This window comes from Talpa occidentalis, unplaced genomic scaffold (assembly GCF_014898055.3).
Source record: "Talpa occidentalis isolate TD23 unplaced genomic scaffold, MPIMG_talOcc4v2.1 talOcc4.5, whole genome shotgun sequence".
NCBI classification, from domain to species: Eukaryota; Metazoa; Chordata; class Mammalia; order Eulipotyphla; family Talpidae; genus Talpa; species Talpa occidentalis.
Window position 1 is genome coordinate 122,439,844 of NW_023604861.1, and position 16,878 is coordinate 122,456,721.

Below are 16,878 nucleotides of genomic sequence, written 5' to 3' on the forward strand. Positions count from 1 at the left end.
AGCAGCCTGTGCGCCCCTATTCACCGGGAAAGTCTGGCTGCGGGGAGGGGCTAAGGGGTAAGGGGTTGGGGTCTGAGGGTTGGAAGGAGCATCTGTCCAGTGATGCTGTCCTTGTGGTGGAGTCACTGGGTCCGGGAGGAGCCTTGACTCCCGCAGCCGTCTCTGGCTGTGTGTCTTTTTTCTGGTCCCAGCTGGTAAGAAGACTGTCACAGCTCTGTCCCCAAGGGCATGAGACTCATCTGCAGAGATGGTTAACATGCAGGTTCAAGGGCCTGCTTGCCTTGCCCAGTTCATGATTCAGTTTGTCTTGGGAATGGCCCTGGAATCTGCATTTCAAAAAGGCTCTCCTGGCTGATCTTGGTGTGTTGCCGGATTGGGGGGCCTCCTCTTCTAAATAGGAGTCCTTCAGGGTCACTATCCAAGGCTGTCATGAATTTGGATGTGGAAGGGGGACTGGGGATCCCCTTGTTTTTGTTACACAAAGGTAAGTAGTGCCCATCTGATCTTAGACTAGAGTCTTTGGGAAGACCCAGGCTGAGGCTGTCCAGAACCCAGTGAGCAACTGCAAATGGAACCTGGGGCCTGGGGGCTCCTGACTTATAATTAAATGTTAAGGTGCAGCGTAAGAACAAGGGGCTCTAGGACTGGGGATGACTTAGGAGAACTTCCCTCCCTGGGGAGTGACACTAGGCGCAGAAAAGCCTGTAAAGCAACCACCCACATTCTGCCTTCAGTCAGCTGTTCCCACTTGCACTGGCTCCTTGCCTTGCTGGGTCTGACTGGGGGTGGCTGGGGAAGCCTCCTTGCTGGCTGCTACTCTCGGCAGCCTCGGCCTGCAGCCCAGCCTCCTGCCCCCGCAGCCCTGCCCTGTATTCTTCTGGAGGGGTGCCACTTCCCCGGCTTCGTGCACCCTAGCTTCTTCAGGTTCTGCCTTGGGTGGTCTGTACTGAGATTTAGCCCCATGCATGGAGGCAGGAACACGAGGCTGGAGCCTGTTTCCTGTCACCCCACTTCTTAGCACCCCAGTCCAGGCCAGGGACTCACCTCCCTGAGCCTTAATTTCTGTGTTTGCAAAAGAGGATTTTGATTTCTCTTTTGGCCCCTTTATAGAAACATTTTGAAGATTAAATTAGAGAGGGGAGAATATCTTGAAATTTCTGAGGCAGGGTCTGTGAACATGAAATGCGTAATATAAATGAGTGATCTGGGCAGTGAAGATTGGCAGGAACTGTGGAAAGCTGGAGGGCAAAATTAGATTCGAGAGAAAAAAGAAATACCATAGACTCCAAATAACCTGTATCTAAGAGCAAAATTTGGCTTGTGGGCCAACAGTTACCTCTTACTGTAAAGCGATGTCTGAAAGTCAGGTAGCTGTCATAAATTTCCATCCTCTATTCATCAATTACAATATGGAACGGTGCCCTAACAAGTATTTTATGTCTGGACATTCAGACAGAGGGCTGCGAGACTGTGGACTCCAGAGTCAGTCTGCTTGGATTTGGATCCTGTCTCTGGCACTTGGACATGTTGTTTTCACTTCCAGGACTCTCATATATTCCTCTATCACCTGTTCAATGTGGGTAATAATAGCGCCTACCTCATTGGAATCCTGTGAAGATGAAATGGGATAATCCATGAAAAGCTTAGTTCAAGGATTCCTCCATAAAAGTTTAATATTGTTATCATTGTATTATTATTATTATCATCATCATTCTCTGCTTTGTTGGACAAAGGATTAGGGAGGCATATGCAGCTTTAAATAGACTCATGACACACAATAGTAGATATATGTGGGTAAAGTTATGTTGGAACTTGAGAGTAGACAAAGCTGACCCCAGACATCTCATATGGTTCCTGTTGGAAATTTACCTTTCGCTTTGAGTTTCCTGGTAACCACAGGGAACAGGGAGAAATGGCCAGTCACAAGCTTCTGATTGAAATGCAGGGGTGATCTTGAAAGTTTCTCCTGGATCTGTGCCTGTCTTTTGTTCAAGAAAAGAAGTAGGAAAGACTGTCTTCCTCATTGAATGGACTGTGCATGTACCTGGATTACTCAGGTGTGGAGTTTGGAGCCTACCATTTCCTCACTGGCATGTCTGAGGACATGCCTCGCACATTGGCGTTAAATCTCAGCTGTTCCCTAGATGCTGGGATGTAGAATCCCCATCCTTGTGATAAGGGCTTCAAAGTTCAAAGTCAGGCCATTTTTCTCATCTTGTCCAGTTCCCCAGATCATGGGCGCTGCTCAGATATCTCAGTGGTCCCATCCTCTCCTGCACCTTATAACTAATGCTGGTCAAGGTGAGTGTGACCTTGAGCAAGCTCCTCATTCTTCTCTTCCCCAAAAGCAAATGGCTCCCTCCTCTGCCTCCTTACCTCCCATCCTGAAGTCCTTTCTGAAGTTTTTTCCAGATGGTGCTTCTGGCTTGAGTTTCCAAAACCTTAATGGATCTGACACCCCATATGCTGACTACCCAAACACACTTGGGATAGAATGTAGACAGTATGTAATTTCTAGAAGAATCCTCCCTGGTTTTTTCTATACTGTTAAGGAGTTTCTAGAGTGCAGAGAGCACATATTTGTTTATCTTGCTCAATTACATGCTAGGCTCAGAAGGACACTTAATAAATCAATGTCTCAATAAAGAAAATGGTGGCGTTATCAGTAAATGATAATCTGGGATCCGAAAGAGCACAAGCTTACTTGATTTGGATGTGAACCTTGGGTTTTCAGGGAAGAGCAAGTTCTTTGCAGTATGTTTATTTTGAGGACAGCAAGTCAAGTTTACAAACAGAACCGCATTACTGGATGAAATTAGCAGCATATTATTTTCCTGCCGAGTCCTTCCTAATATTTCTGGGAACTCTGATACGTTAGGACAAAAGGCCTGTCTTTTCACAACAGTATGCAGCTTGGTTTTAAAAGGCTTTCTAATGGGAACATGAAGAAATAATTACATAAAAAATTAATATTTGAATGACTAACGGGTCTTATAATAAGCTACTAGCCCTTGGCCATGTTCTAAGAGTAGAGTAGTTGGCCGTCAGGAAACTTGACAGCTTTCACAGAAGCTGAGTCCTTTTGGTGCTGCTTCCCAAGATGCAGGGAGGACTTTAGAGTTGGCCAGGCTGTTTTCTGGTCATCCTTGACCCTTGTCCACCCCATCACAGGTCTCATCACTGTCAAATCTGAATCCATGTCCTCCTGTGTAGGTGTCTGTATTAGAATTTTTCTTTACCATTTCGTCTCTCTGAACTGTGTGGAGAGGGGCAGGTGTGGCATGCTATCTTATTCATCTTGATATGCACAGGACTTACCATGTATTTTTTGAATGAATTAAATAATTTTGGGAATGCACCAAAAAAACCCACCTGGTCCATCCCTTGCCGGTAAGATGGATGATCCCTGGGAGTTTGAATTCCTCAACTGGGGCTCTGTGACCCTGCAGGGGATGAATCCTTTGCTTTTGTCTCCAAGTGCAGTGTTTTTTGGCTGGAATTATTAAGAAGTGTTTTCTCTCTTCTTCTTTGTCTACATTATTTTTCTTCTTTGCCCATTCATTCATTGACTCATCTCTACATTATTTATTGAACAGCTAAAATGGGTTGGGTACAAAACAAAACAGATAAAGAACAGTAATGGAGCTCTTATTTTAGCAGGGAAGATAACCAATAAATAATAAGCATAATCAATAAGGTAAGTATATAGTGTGTCAGAAGGAAGTTGGTGCTATGTGAAAAAACAGGAGAGCAAGGAGGAGGTTGGAAATACTGAGCCGGGGCAGGTGACAGGTTACAGTGTTGCGTGGACAAAAGGGAGAAAGGTTTGCTCAAAGACTGGAAGAAGGTGAGGGCTATCACTTTTTTGAAGCTATCTGGGGGAAGTTTGTTCTAAGCAAAGAAGACTTGAGCAAAGCCTCATGGGAAGAGTATGCTTGGGGGCTTGAAAAACAGCCAGGGTGGAGTGGGCCAGAGTGAGGGTAGGACAGAGAAGTGGGAGATGATCGGAACAGGTAAACAGGACCATATTGGGCAGGGGCTGGTAAGTCATAAAAAGGACTTTGATTTAGATGTGGAAGGACATGGAAAGCCATGGAAGGGTTTTCTGGAAAGGAATATGGTCTGACTTATTTTAGAAAGGACCTGTCCTATTGAAAATGGAAGGGCCGAGGTAGAAGTGGGATCTACAAGGAGGCTATTGCAATGATCCAGGTCAAAGATGAGGGTGGGTCAGGCCAAGACGGTAGCAGCAAAAGAAGTGGGAAGAAGAGGCAGATGCTGGGATGTTTGAAAGGGAGAGCCAGCGGGATCTCCTGATGCCTTGAGTACAAGGCATTCTAAAAGAGAAGGGTGTGAGGATCCCTTAAGTTGTCACCTTAACCAGAGGGATAGTTGGTGTTGCCATCGACAGAGGTGAAGGCTGTGGCTTCAGCCCGATTCTCCACCTGCCCTGCCCCACTGGTTCCATCCCCCGAATGGAAGAGGAGTAGGAGGCTTCCCCTCCCAGTGAGGCTAGAGTCACCCCTTTTGTGAACCCTCCATCATTTTTCTTCACAAACTCAGATGACCCCCCTTCAGCATTCCCTTTATGATTCATCACCTCCTTCATGACATGTGCCTTGATTAATTTTACCTCACTGAAGTCTCCCAGTACATTCCATATTCATGCATAGATATGCTTTACTTAGCACAATAGATGAGTTTTTGAAAAGAGAGGTGTAAGTCACCTTAAAAAAAAACATTAAAGCCTATTTTATATTCACCAGGGGAGCTAACTATTTAAAGTACACCATTATTAATAGGGTAAGGTAAGAATTTCGTAAGGTGAAGAATCCTTTTGTTAGATCACTATGGATCTCCACTCATTTATCAGTTTTAAGAGATCAGGTGATAAACACACAAACTGAGTGTACGTTTGTGTCCTATGTCTCTGTGTGAGGTGTCTGCTGGGCATCTCGTTCGAGTGCCCCCTCCATTCTCACCTGAGCTCCAAAGCATTTTCTTCCTCAGCTCCTTCTGCCTTCCCTGTTTTATCCAGGCTGAAACCCAGTCATCTTGGGATGTCTCTTTCCCTCATTCTTCCCGCCCAACTCATCTCTCTCTCTCCTGCATTCCTTTCATTTTAAGGGATGAAATGTCCTTTTGGGACATTTTTTTTTTTTTTTTTTTGGCATTCTAGTTATTTTTATTAGCTTTTGATTGGATAATAACAAAGTTTCTTTCTTTTTTTTTTTTTTTAAATATTAAATTTTATTTTTATATTCCCCCATACAATTGCAAACGCCCCATTCTGACCCCAATCCTTCCCCTCCCGCCGCCCACCCCCCAAAAAGTGTCTCTGGTTCATAGTTTTTTTGTTGATTTTGATTTTCACTTTCTTATATTCATTTTCCTGGTCCCTTATTTAAGTTTTCTAGATTCCTGCTATGAGTGAGACCATCCGGTATTTTTCTTTTTCTTTTTGGCTTATTTCGCTGAGCATGATCCCTTCCAGTGCCATCCATGTTGCTGTAAATTGCATGTGTTTATCTTTTTTGAATGCTGAGTAATATTCCATGGTATATATGTACCACATCTTCTTGATCCAGTCATCTATTTTTGGGCATTTGGGTTGTTTCCAAAGCTTAGCTATTGTAAACAGTGCTGCTATAAACATAGGAGTGCAGGTGCTCTTTGGAATTGATGTTTCTGTGTCCTTTGGGTAAATACCTAGGAGTGGAATTGCTGGATCATATGGAAGCTCTATGTTTAGTAGGTCCAGAAATCTCCACACAGCTCTCCATAGTGGTTGGACCAGTTTGCACTCCCACCAACAGTGCACAAGAGTTCCTTTTTCTCCACATCCTCGCCAACATTTGTTGTTGCTAGTTTTTTTAATATGTGCCATTCTCACTGGTGTGAGATGGTATCTCATGGTAGTTTTGATTTGCATTTCCCTGATTACAAGTGATGTTGAACATTTTTTCATATGTCTGTTGGCCATTTTCGCCAGTTTCCTGGAACAGATGAACATGGGATGATGCATTAGAAGCCATGGATAAAGTAGGTACAGGGAGAAGAGTTAAGAAGTTCCTTAAAATGTCCCAAAAGGAAATGAAAATGGCCTTTTGGGACATTTTAAGGAACTTCTTAACTCTTCTCCCTGTACCTACTTTATCCATGGCTTCTAATGCATCATCCCATGTTCATCTGTTCCAGGAAACTGGCGAAAGCATCCTTCTGATCATGTCCTTTCTCTACTCAAAGACCTGTGGTCTCCTCATCACCTGGCCTGTAGCTTACAGGCTGAACTCCTGAGTCTGGTCCAAACCCTCCCACGTGCCTGTCGGTTCTTCTCACCATCATCTTTCCATTTATCCTCACAGCCCTGAGGGCTGGCGTGATGGAACTCTTGCACCACCCCTGCAGCCCTGAGCCCGAGTGGGTGTGGGCCAGCACAGCCCCCCATTCTGCTCAAATTCTTTCCATTTGCATAGAGCAGCTCAAACACCCTTTTCTCTTTGAAGCCTTCTCCTTCTTCAGACAGAACGACCCCTCTGTCCCTAACACTTAATGCAAATCATTTTTCTGGCACATTTTCCTCTGGTGTGTTTTTATTCTACCCCCACGACTTCCTCCCCAACTTCCTGCACTCTTCCTGCTTGCGGGTGTCTTCTCAGCTCTTACCTTTCTCTCATGTGCCTTAGGAGTGGCCGCGCGTGCTGCTGGACGGTGTGGCCACTCTTTTTCTGAATAATGTTTCATTGTTGCCATATGCTGCCTACATTAAATTGTAAGTTTTGTGAAACTGCAGTTGGCTTGCCTTTGTGGCCAGCCTCCCTCGAGCACAGCCCACAGATTGTGTTTATTGAGCTAAGTGCGGTGTTGTCCACTAGCCCTTGAGTTTCAAAGTTGTGTGACCCTAATGATGAATAACAACACATTGGAAATTCATCCTGGGCACTCTGGCCTCTGGTTTTTTTGTTTGTTTATTCATTCATTTATTTATATCCCATGTGGCAGGTATGAATTTCAGGCTGTAAGAGTAGGGTGCAAGAAATGTCACATTTCTTTATTTTTCTCTAAATCAAATTTAATCAGTGCCAAACTTCTACCTTCAGAGCTGGCAGGAAATTCAATCTGTTTTTGGTCAGCCCCCTGCCCCCAGCTACTCCCTGAGGATTGTAGAAAGCCTTGGGGTTCCCACAGTTCTGAAGTTGGGGAAGGACACTTTAGGGTGGGGTTTGCACTGGTCACATCCTCACGCCTGTCGTCTGCAGGTCCGTGGCTTCTTTGCTTCTGTACACATTAAGAGAGCTTAGAGGTCCAGGCTGGAAGTGTCGGGTTGTTTCTGAGACTCCCCCTCAGGCATGGTGAGAAGAGCCTTAGCTTGGACCACTTATAGTAGCTCCAGAAACCAGGCCCTGTCTCAGCCTCAGGAGACATTCTTAAAACTTCCTCCCTTGGGCCTCCCCTGGTGGCACAGCGGTTGAGTGCTGGGCTGTGAAGCTGCCCACAGCCTCTGCAGCACTGGTTCGATCCCTGGCCGCTGGCGAGGGTCCTACATGGTGCGTGGACCTCTCCTGCCTTGTATTTCATCAAGTCTGCCTGTTCTGTTCCCCGCTCTGGCTCTGGTGAATTCTCTCACCCTCCTGTGCTTCTGATTGTACCCAGTGCTTGTATAAATAAATAAATAAATCTTTAAAAAAAACCAAACAAACCAAAACTTCCCTCTTGCCCATTTATTTATTTAGATTATGTATTTTTTATTGAGGTAACGTTATTTTACGGCACTGTGTATGATTCAGAGGTATGCATTTGCACCTTTTCAGATCTGTTACTGCATTACATCCACCACCAAGCACATCTAACCCTCCGCCCACCTACCCAGCTCCCTCTCCCGCTTTCCTCTCCACCCTACTCTACCTGGTTCCGCTCTGGGAGCCTCACTTTTACAATCAGATTTCTAGGTTTATTTTGGTTTGGTTTTGTCTGTTCCTTTGTTTTGCTTCTCCGTAGTCATCCATTATTTGTCTTTCTCCTGCTGACTCTCCTGATTTAGCATAATCTCCTCCAGTTGTATCCATGTTCTCACAAATGACAGGTGATTTCATCTTTTTTATAGCTGAATAGTATTCCATTATGTGTCTATACCACATCTTCCTAAACTCTCATTTGTCATTGGGCATTTAGGCTGTTTCTATAACTTGACTATTATAAATAGTGCTGCAGTGAACATAGGAATACATCTATCCCTTCAAATGAATGGTTTTGTATTCTTTGGGTAGGCATCTAGGAGTGGAATTGCTGGACCATATGGTAGTGCTATTTTGAATATTTTGAAAAACTGCCATGTTGTTTTCTAAAATAAAAAGGCGCCCTACTGAGTGGGGGAAAATATTTGCACATCATGCATTTGACAAGAGGCTAATATCTAAGATCTACAAAGAATTCATACAAACAACAGAAAGAAAACAAATAGCCCAATCAAAAAAATGGACAGTAGAACTAAATAGACACTGCCCTGTAAGACTGAGTAGAGCTGTCTTCTGGTGCCCAGCAGCTTTTGCTTTTGGCCACACAAATATAACAACCCCTGAAGCAAGGAAGCATAAGATTGTTAGGATGAGAGAGGGAAAATACCTTTTGTTTATTTTCATCTCTTTCAGTATTGTCAAACAGAATTAATATCTGAATGATTTTCCTGTCACACAGCTTAATAAAGTGATTAATGCTCTGTACACATATCATAAATCACAACAGTTTAGTAAGGGAAATAAAGAATTTGGGCCAGGGAAAATAAAGTATAAACAGTCAAGATAGGAAAGGAAAGAACTCACAGTTTAGGTAATTAAAATTGCTTTAGTTATGCTTTGCATCTCTCTCTAAGCTCCCGGTAGCCAAATGAAAAGGGAGCTGCGTTTTCATAACTCTGTTTTCAGAAAGGGAAAAGCAATCAGATGCTCAAGAGAAGAGCCTTTTTTTCTATTAGTGATTTTAAAATAAATTTTTCATGTGAAGTATTATAAAGGGGATATTAAGCAAAGCCTTCTACAGTCTTGCTTGCAAGTCTCTGTTTTTTGTAGCTTGTGCCTTTTGATAAACCCTGGTGAGGATAAGTATGCCTGGGCTGTATGCCTTGGAACAATGAACACAGAAATTGGCCCCTTCTTTTGTTACATTTATCTCCTATTCACACTCTAAAGTATGGCCAGATATTACTGATATTGGAAATGCACCATAAATTAAACAAAGACTGAAATAAACATGTATGAGATCAAAATCTAATTGACAGGAGAATATGGCCTGTCTGGCTAGATAGGTTCTGCTCCTGCTGTTGCCTTTGCCTCTTGATGGCCTTGGCCACTTTCTTCTATTGAAATCTCTTCGAGCATAGGGTCTATATGTTCATTGTTGAATCACCAATGCCAAACAAATACCTGGTATTTAACAGGTGCTAATAAATCATTGTTGAAATATTGTGTTTATTTTCCCCTCTGTTTAATATCTGCCACATGATCTTTTACATTGACCTCCTTTGTTTCAGGAATGTTGTAGAGCTAAATGAGAAAAGAGTTCCTCTATGGTGGACCCTTCTCCATCTTGTACATGATAGGACTCAGGAAATAGACTTGAAGCTCCATCAGTGATTTAGGGGACATAGAAGGAAGAGCATATTATACTCTCAATCAGGACAATGGAGACAGGTCAGCTGCTGGGTAGAAAGGATGAGGTTGTGTGATATAAAAGAATAATTATGAGACTGGGAGGCATAAAACTTGATACATGTCTTAGAGTGTGTTTTACTTGCTGTGAGACCTTGGTCAAATCATTTAGTTTTCTCCTCTGTAGATTGGGGAGATTTTCATTTCAGTGGTTCTTCTTTGGAATAAAAAGGCTCTTTATAAACTGAGAACTGATAAAGAGATGTTGCTTATTGTTCTTGTTGTTCCTAGTTGTAAGTACGGGATAGGCATCTCAGAGCAGAGAAATTGTATGAGAAGAATCTTGGTGACCAGCATGAACAAGATATATATATGTATGTGTGTGTGTGTGTGTGTTTGTGTGTGTGTGTACACATATATATATACATATATACACACATATATATATGTCAGTGATTGACTTAGAACTAATAAATGAATCCAGCAAAATTGTAGGATAAAAATCAACACAAAAGATGAGTTGTTTTTATGCAATAAGACCAAATAATATAAAGAGGAATTTAAGAAAATGCCATTTATAGTAACATCAAAAAGAGTGAAACCCTTAGCAATAAACCTAATCGAGGAGGCAAAAATTTATAACCTGAAAACATTGCTGAAAGGAATTAAAGAGACACATAAAAAAATGAAAAGACATCCCATGTATATGGATTGGAAAACTTACTATTGTTAAGATGTCATTACAACCCAAAACAATCTACAAATTTGCATTGAATCTGACACAATTCCCTCCCAAATCCCAATGACATTGTTCGCAAAAATGGAGAAAGCCTTCCTAAAATCAAATTTGAAAAAGAACGAAGTTGGAAGACCTGCAATTCCCTCTTTTCAAAACATCTTACAAAGCTACAGTATTCCAAAAAGTGTGATACTGGAATAAAAGACAGGCATATAGATGAAAAAGTCAAGAAATAAACCCTTCCATATATGTTCAGATGATCTTCAGCAAGAATGCGAGGACTCTCAATGTGTAAAGGATAGTCTCTTTCACAAACAGTGTTGCAAAAACCGAATATCCACATGCAAAATAATTCAGATTCTCATCTTACAACAAGGATAAGAGTTGACTCATAATGTATTAAAGACCTAAACATATTTGCAAATTTTGTATCTCATTAAGAGATTACTATCTAGATAGAGTATATAAAGAACTTTTAAAACTCAACAATAAGGTAATCAAATAATCTGATTTAAAAGGGGCCTCCCCTGGTGGCACAGCAGTTGAGCGCTGGGCTGTGAAGCTACTCGCAGCCTCTGCAGTGCTGGTTCCATCCACAGCCCCCAGCGAGGGTCCCACATGGTGTGCAGATCTCTCCTGCCGCGCCTGCTGCTCCCCTCAGCGGTGTATTTCGTCGGTCTGCCTGTTCTGTTCCCCGCTCTGGCTCTGGTGAATCTCTCACCCTCCCGTGCTTCTGACTGTACCCAGTGCTTGTATAAATAAATGAATGAATCTTTAAAAATAAATAAATAAAAGTGGCCAAAGACTTAAATAGATATGTTTCCCCAAATGATATACAAATAACCAACAAGCATATGAAAATATGCTGAAAATCACCAATAATCAAAGAAATGAAAAAAAAAAACAACAACCATGAAATAAGATATCATTTCTGACCTATTAAGATGACTACTCTATCAACAAACCAAAAAATCCCTCACAAAACAGAAAAAAAATGGAAGTAGGAATTTTGTGCACAGTCAGTGGGATTATAAAACGGTACAATTGCTGTGGAAAACAGTATGGCAATTCCTAAAATATTAAAAATAGAACTACCATAGAATGTCGCAATCTCACTTATGATAACAAAAGAATAGAAAGCAGGGTCTCAAAGAAATACTTGTGTGCCTATGCTCCTAGCAGCATTTTTCACAATAGCCAAGAGATGGAATCAACCCAAAAGTCCATTAACAAATGAAAAGAGAAATGTATATAATGGAATATTATGCAGCCTTAGAAAGGAAGGAAATCCTGCCACATGCTGCAGTATGTTGAACCTTGAGGACATTATTCTAAGTGAAATAAACCATCATAAAAAAGACAAATACTAAATGATTCCACTTTGAGGTATCTAAAATGGTAAAATTCATAGAAATACAAAGTAGAGTGCTGGTCATCAGAATGTGGGGAGAGAAGAAATGGGGAGTTGCTGCATAGTAGGTACAGAATTCAGTTCTGGAGACCTGTTTCAGAACAAGGTGAATATACTTAGTACCTCTTAAAATGATTAAGATGATAAAATTTATGCTTTTTATCATGATTAAAGTAACAACTAAGAAAAAGTCAGTGATCGAAGCACTTCCAAAACTGCAGAGTAGTTACTTCCAAATAACGGCTTCTCCACGATAACAATGAGAATGCTGTCAAAAATCATCATAATCAACTTTTTCAGAATTTTATAAAATACAGACTCAGTCATGCAAGGAACATTTTTTCAAGAAAAATAACTGAATTACAGTAATAACAATAAGCTTCATGACTTTTTTTCTTTCTCTAACAGCTACTGGAGGGGCAGATGAAGCTGGAGCTCTCCCAATAACCCCATCTGCAGAGAGTCATTACTAGATTTTGATAATGTTCTTTTTGATTCCTTCATTTTCTAAGAAAGCTCCTACATGAGGTTCACAGATACCTCCTCATTCCCAGACCTTCTGTCGTCTGCCTTTCACATCTGAGACACAGGGAAACCCTGTCCCAAGTTCCTGGTTCCTTCCCACCTTGACCTACCTCTGCACCTAGCCATTTTGATTTCTCCACTGGATGACTCCTTGTGTATCCCTCTCTCCACTCAATGGAGAGAATAAACTCAAAGAAATCTACATCAAAGTCAGACTGTCAAAAAGTCTGAGATATTCTTGAAAGCAGCAAGAGAGAAAAGACTTGTCACATATAAGGGATCCTCACTATGATTAACAGCTGACTTTTCAGCACAAAATTTGGAGGCCAGAAGCTAGGGGTATATAAAATATTCAAAAGCGAAAGAATGTCAACCAATGTTCAGTAAAAGCTACCCTTTAAAAGTGAAGGAAAAATTAAGATAGTCTCAGATAAACAAAAGCAGGGAGGATTTGTTGTTATAGGACCTGTTCTGAAAGAAATAATAGAGTCTTTCAGGCTGAAATGAGAGACTACTGGACAGTAACTTAAATCCACACAAAGGAATGAGGAGCAGTAATAAAACTTACTACAGTGTAAATGTATTTTTATATGTTACTCTTTTCCTATTCAATTTAAAAGACAGCTATACAAAGCAATAATTATAAAACTACATTGATAGGTTTATAATGCGTAAAGATGTAATTTTTGTGGCAGTAATAGCATAAGGAACTAGATTGTTATAAATTAAGATGTTAATTGTAATCTCTAGGGAACCCACTAAGAAAATAACTAAAACAAAACAAAGAATAGGGAATAAAAATGGTCCACTACAAAATACTCATTTAACATAAAAGAAGGCAGTAATGGAGAAATAGGGAAATGAAGTCTTAAACGTATGGAAAACAAATAGCAAAATTGCATGCATAAATCTGACCTTTTCACTAATTACATTAAATTTAAATGGACTAAACATACCAATCAGAAGGCAGAGATTGGCAAAATAGCTTTTAAAAATGTGATCTAGCTGCATGCTCTTTATGGGAGACACATTTTAGATTCAAAGATGCAAATAAACTGGAAGGAAAAGGATGGTTAAAGATCCAACATGCCAATAGTAGCCATAAGGAACTATACTGATACCACACATGGCACACTTTCAGCATTTTTGCTATAGACCAAAAAGACCATTTTGTAATGCCGAAAGGGTCAATTTATCAGGAAGACATAACAAATATAAGCATATAATCACCTGCCAGCAGAAGCCCCCCAAATACCTAAAGCAATAACAGAGTTGAAGGGAAACATAGACAATTTGATAGTAATGGTCAGAGACTTCAGCAGACACTTTCAACAAAGGATAGAAAAACTTGAGCAATGACTAAAAAGGAAATAGAAGACTTGAACACTGTAAACCAACTAGACTTAACAGATATCTTTGGAACATTCTACTACTGACAGCAGAATACACATTATTTCCAAATGCACGTGCAACATTCTCCAGGATAAACCATATGTCAAGCCACAAAAGAACCTCAATCAATGTAAAAGGATTGAAATCACATGAAGCAACTTCTCCAACCAAGTGGAGTGAAATTGGAAATCGATAACAGAGGAAATTTGGGAAATTAAGAAATATATGGAAATTAAACAGCATGCCTGAAGAGCCAGTAGATTAAAGGAAAAATCACAGGCAACTAGAGAATACTTTAACTAGCATGAAAATGAAAGTGTAAGACACTAAAACCTATGGGATGCGGCTAAATCATTGCTTAGAGGGAAATTTATGGCTGTACATGCCTATAGTTGAAAAGAAGAAAGATCTCAAATCAATAACCTAAATTTCCACCTTAAGAAATTAGAAAAAGCACATCAACTAGGGGGAAGGGAATTAATAAAGATCAGAGCAGAAGTAAATCAAATAGAGAATAGAGAAAAATCAAGACTAGGAAAAGATAAAAATTCAGTGACTGGAACAGCCATGGGAAGCTCAGGGGAACTCATCAAAGCTTTGCAGGACAGTGGGACCATTTGTGAAGGGCCCTGTGAACTTGAAGTGTGAACAAGGAAGAGTCATTGCAACTTTCTCCATAAAGAGTACCAAAATGAAATGTGTTCTACAGGGCTCTCTGGAGTCATTGTTCACGATTTGAAGGCAGTGTGCAATGTGTTATCAAGACTAAAGAATGGAATCAGTAAGGTAAAGCAAGAGGCCAGTGCAATAATCCAGGCAGCTAGGGACAAAAATTTATAGTAGAGGTGTGACAGGTTCAGTTCAAAGGGGATTAGGAAGGAAAGAAGACTCCATGGAATTTAATGACTGCTTGGATCTTTGACCTGAGGAATAAGAAGAGTTTAGACTTGGATCCATAATTTACTAGTTGTTTGATCTTGGCAATCCTTCTGAGCCCTCAGCCCACTCATCTATGAAATGGAAATAGCAACGCTTGCCTGGCATCCACTGCAGGATTTTTGTATGGTTCAAAAGGGGCGATAGGTGTAAAAATAGGTGTAAAGTCACTTGTGAATTTTTAAACTTTTGGGAATCCTATGAGGGTTTGTTTGCTATTATCCTAATGGGTTTGGTTTTCTGATGTGCATTTTCAATAGTGAAATTTTCAAGTGGAAATGTTGACTGGGTAGTTGGAAAGGTGGGAGGGAATTCTGGAGAGAAATTATTGTCAGAATAACACCTGACATTGCCTACCTGCCTCAGGGGGAGATCTGGAGAGAGGTTTGGGATGGGCAGAGGGCGGGCAAGGAGTCAGCCAGTGGAAAAATCCAAATGATTATGGGCCAAGGCCAAGGGGAAGGGAACCAGGAACTCAGGATAGAATATTCCTGAGTTGCAGATGTGAAAGAGAGGAGGTAGCAGATGTGGGAATGAGGATGTGTGGGTGAACTTCACAAAGGAGCTTCTCGAGAAAACAAAGGAAGCAAAAACAGAATTCTCTGAATTTAACTAGAGGATCACAAATAAGGAAAGACAGACAGCAGGAGAGATTGCTCATTTTAAACGACTGATTTGCGAGAGGGTTGGGATGATTTTAGAGTCTTGCATTGAGATTTTGTGGTTCTTTGTTTTGAAATGGAAATTCCGCTGTGGTTCTGCTGCTAAGAGTGTCAGGGCCATGAGGGAGGATGAGGTCCCTCTCTTGTCCCTGTTCCTGATGCATTGGCTTTTGCACACAAGAGTCATGCCACACATGATAGCTTGGTGGGAACCTCTGTCCGTGGAAGCAGGAGGAAAATGCCCCAGACCTCAAGAGTTCATTTGCTGTTCAGTGACTTGAATCTGAGCATCTAGAGATGCAGCCCACTGGGCCAGCAGAGCTCGTTTTGGAAACCTGATTCTTGTACTGCCATCTGTCCCCTTAGTCAGGGCACAAGCAGGATTACTCACTGATCACAGTACAGCACTGAATTTGGGATGGGGTGGCCTCCTGGTTCAGGGCTGCACTGGGAGCTGACTGGTTCAGTGGTCCTCACGGCATGAGATGCTGCCTTTCCTGGCTCCTTCTCCCAAAGAGCCCAGATGTTTCCCAGCATCAAGCAAAGTGCAGCTCGAGGCAGGGCTTCCTGGCTCCCAGTGCAAGATGCATCTTCTGTCCTCGCAGCAGATCTGTGGGAGGTTGATATGATTTTAATTGCTCAGCAGTGCTGCTTAACTGAGGTGAGGAGGGGCTTCCTGGACCATGAAAGAAAGAATTGGGGGTGGGGGGTGGTAATGGCAATGGGGAATATTCTCAAAGGCTTCCCTAGCAGGAAAATCGCAGGATTAAGTTGCTCACTTGCTTACTCGGCCCTCTGGACTGTTTCTGTCATTTCTCAGCCGAGGATGCTTCCTAATATGCCTGACCTTGGAAGGCACCAGAAAAGTAAAAGCGGCAAAAGTGGAGCTCAGCTACCCTGAACTGCCAGCTGTACCTGTTTCTTGCCGCCTGGAAATGACAGTTGGCCTGTCTTTGGTTACATTTTAGGACCTTTAGGAGCCCCCACACTGCTGTCCTTGTGCCTGCACCCCACCTTGTCTTTCTCATTCCCAATCCTGGGCTTGGGGAAGATGAAAGTTCTGGGCTGTCAGTGGCTGGGGGGCATCTTGAGTGGGTACATCCTTAGATACCACTCCCCTAGCTCCCTAGGGGCCATGGACACAGAACCCTTCTGAGAAAAACCGTTCTCTTACAGGTTAGGATCTTGGACGTGAGACTTGGGAAGTTGGCTTTGATGTCTTGAGGACGCCTGTGCTCCCATGATTCTGGCCCCTGTGTATTCCTTTCTACCAGGGTTTCAGCATGAACTTCCTGAAGGATAAAGAGGCCTCTTCCTGGGTGGAGGAAGGTTCTTGACAGATTGGTGTGGCAGCTAGAAGGAGTTCATATGGATGGGGACAGGTTGCAAGCATCGTCAACCGTGCCAGAATCAGAGGCTCCAACAGGAAGCTTTACAGGAGAGGGGACCTTTTACCCTAGTAGTGGGAGTCTGACCATGCTCTTGTGCCTTCACAGGGGTGTGGAGGGGAAGGGGGAAGCTCTGGCCTCTCCTTAGATGTCAGAAGTACAGGCAAGATACTGCATCCAA

General features: G+C 42.0%; 1 protein-coding gene across 1 annotated transcript in view; it reads left to right on the forward strand.

Annotated features, from left to right (window-relative positions):
• Nucleotides 1–16,878, forward strand: part of GALNT14 (polypeptide N-acetylgalactosaminyltransferase 14) — a 183,696-nt gene that overhangs the window by 72,549 nt on the left and 94,269 nt on the right. The gene's annotated exons all lie outside the window — the stretch shown is intronic.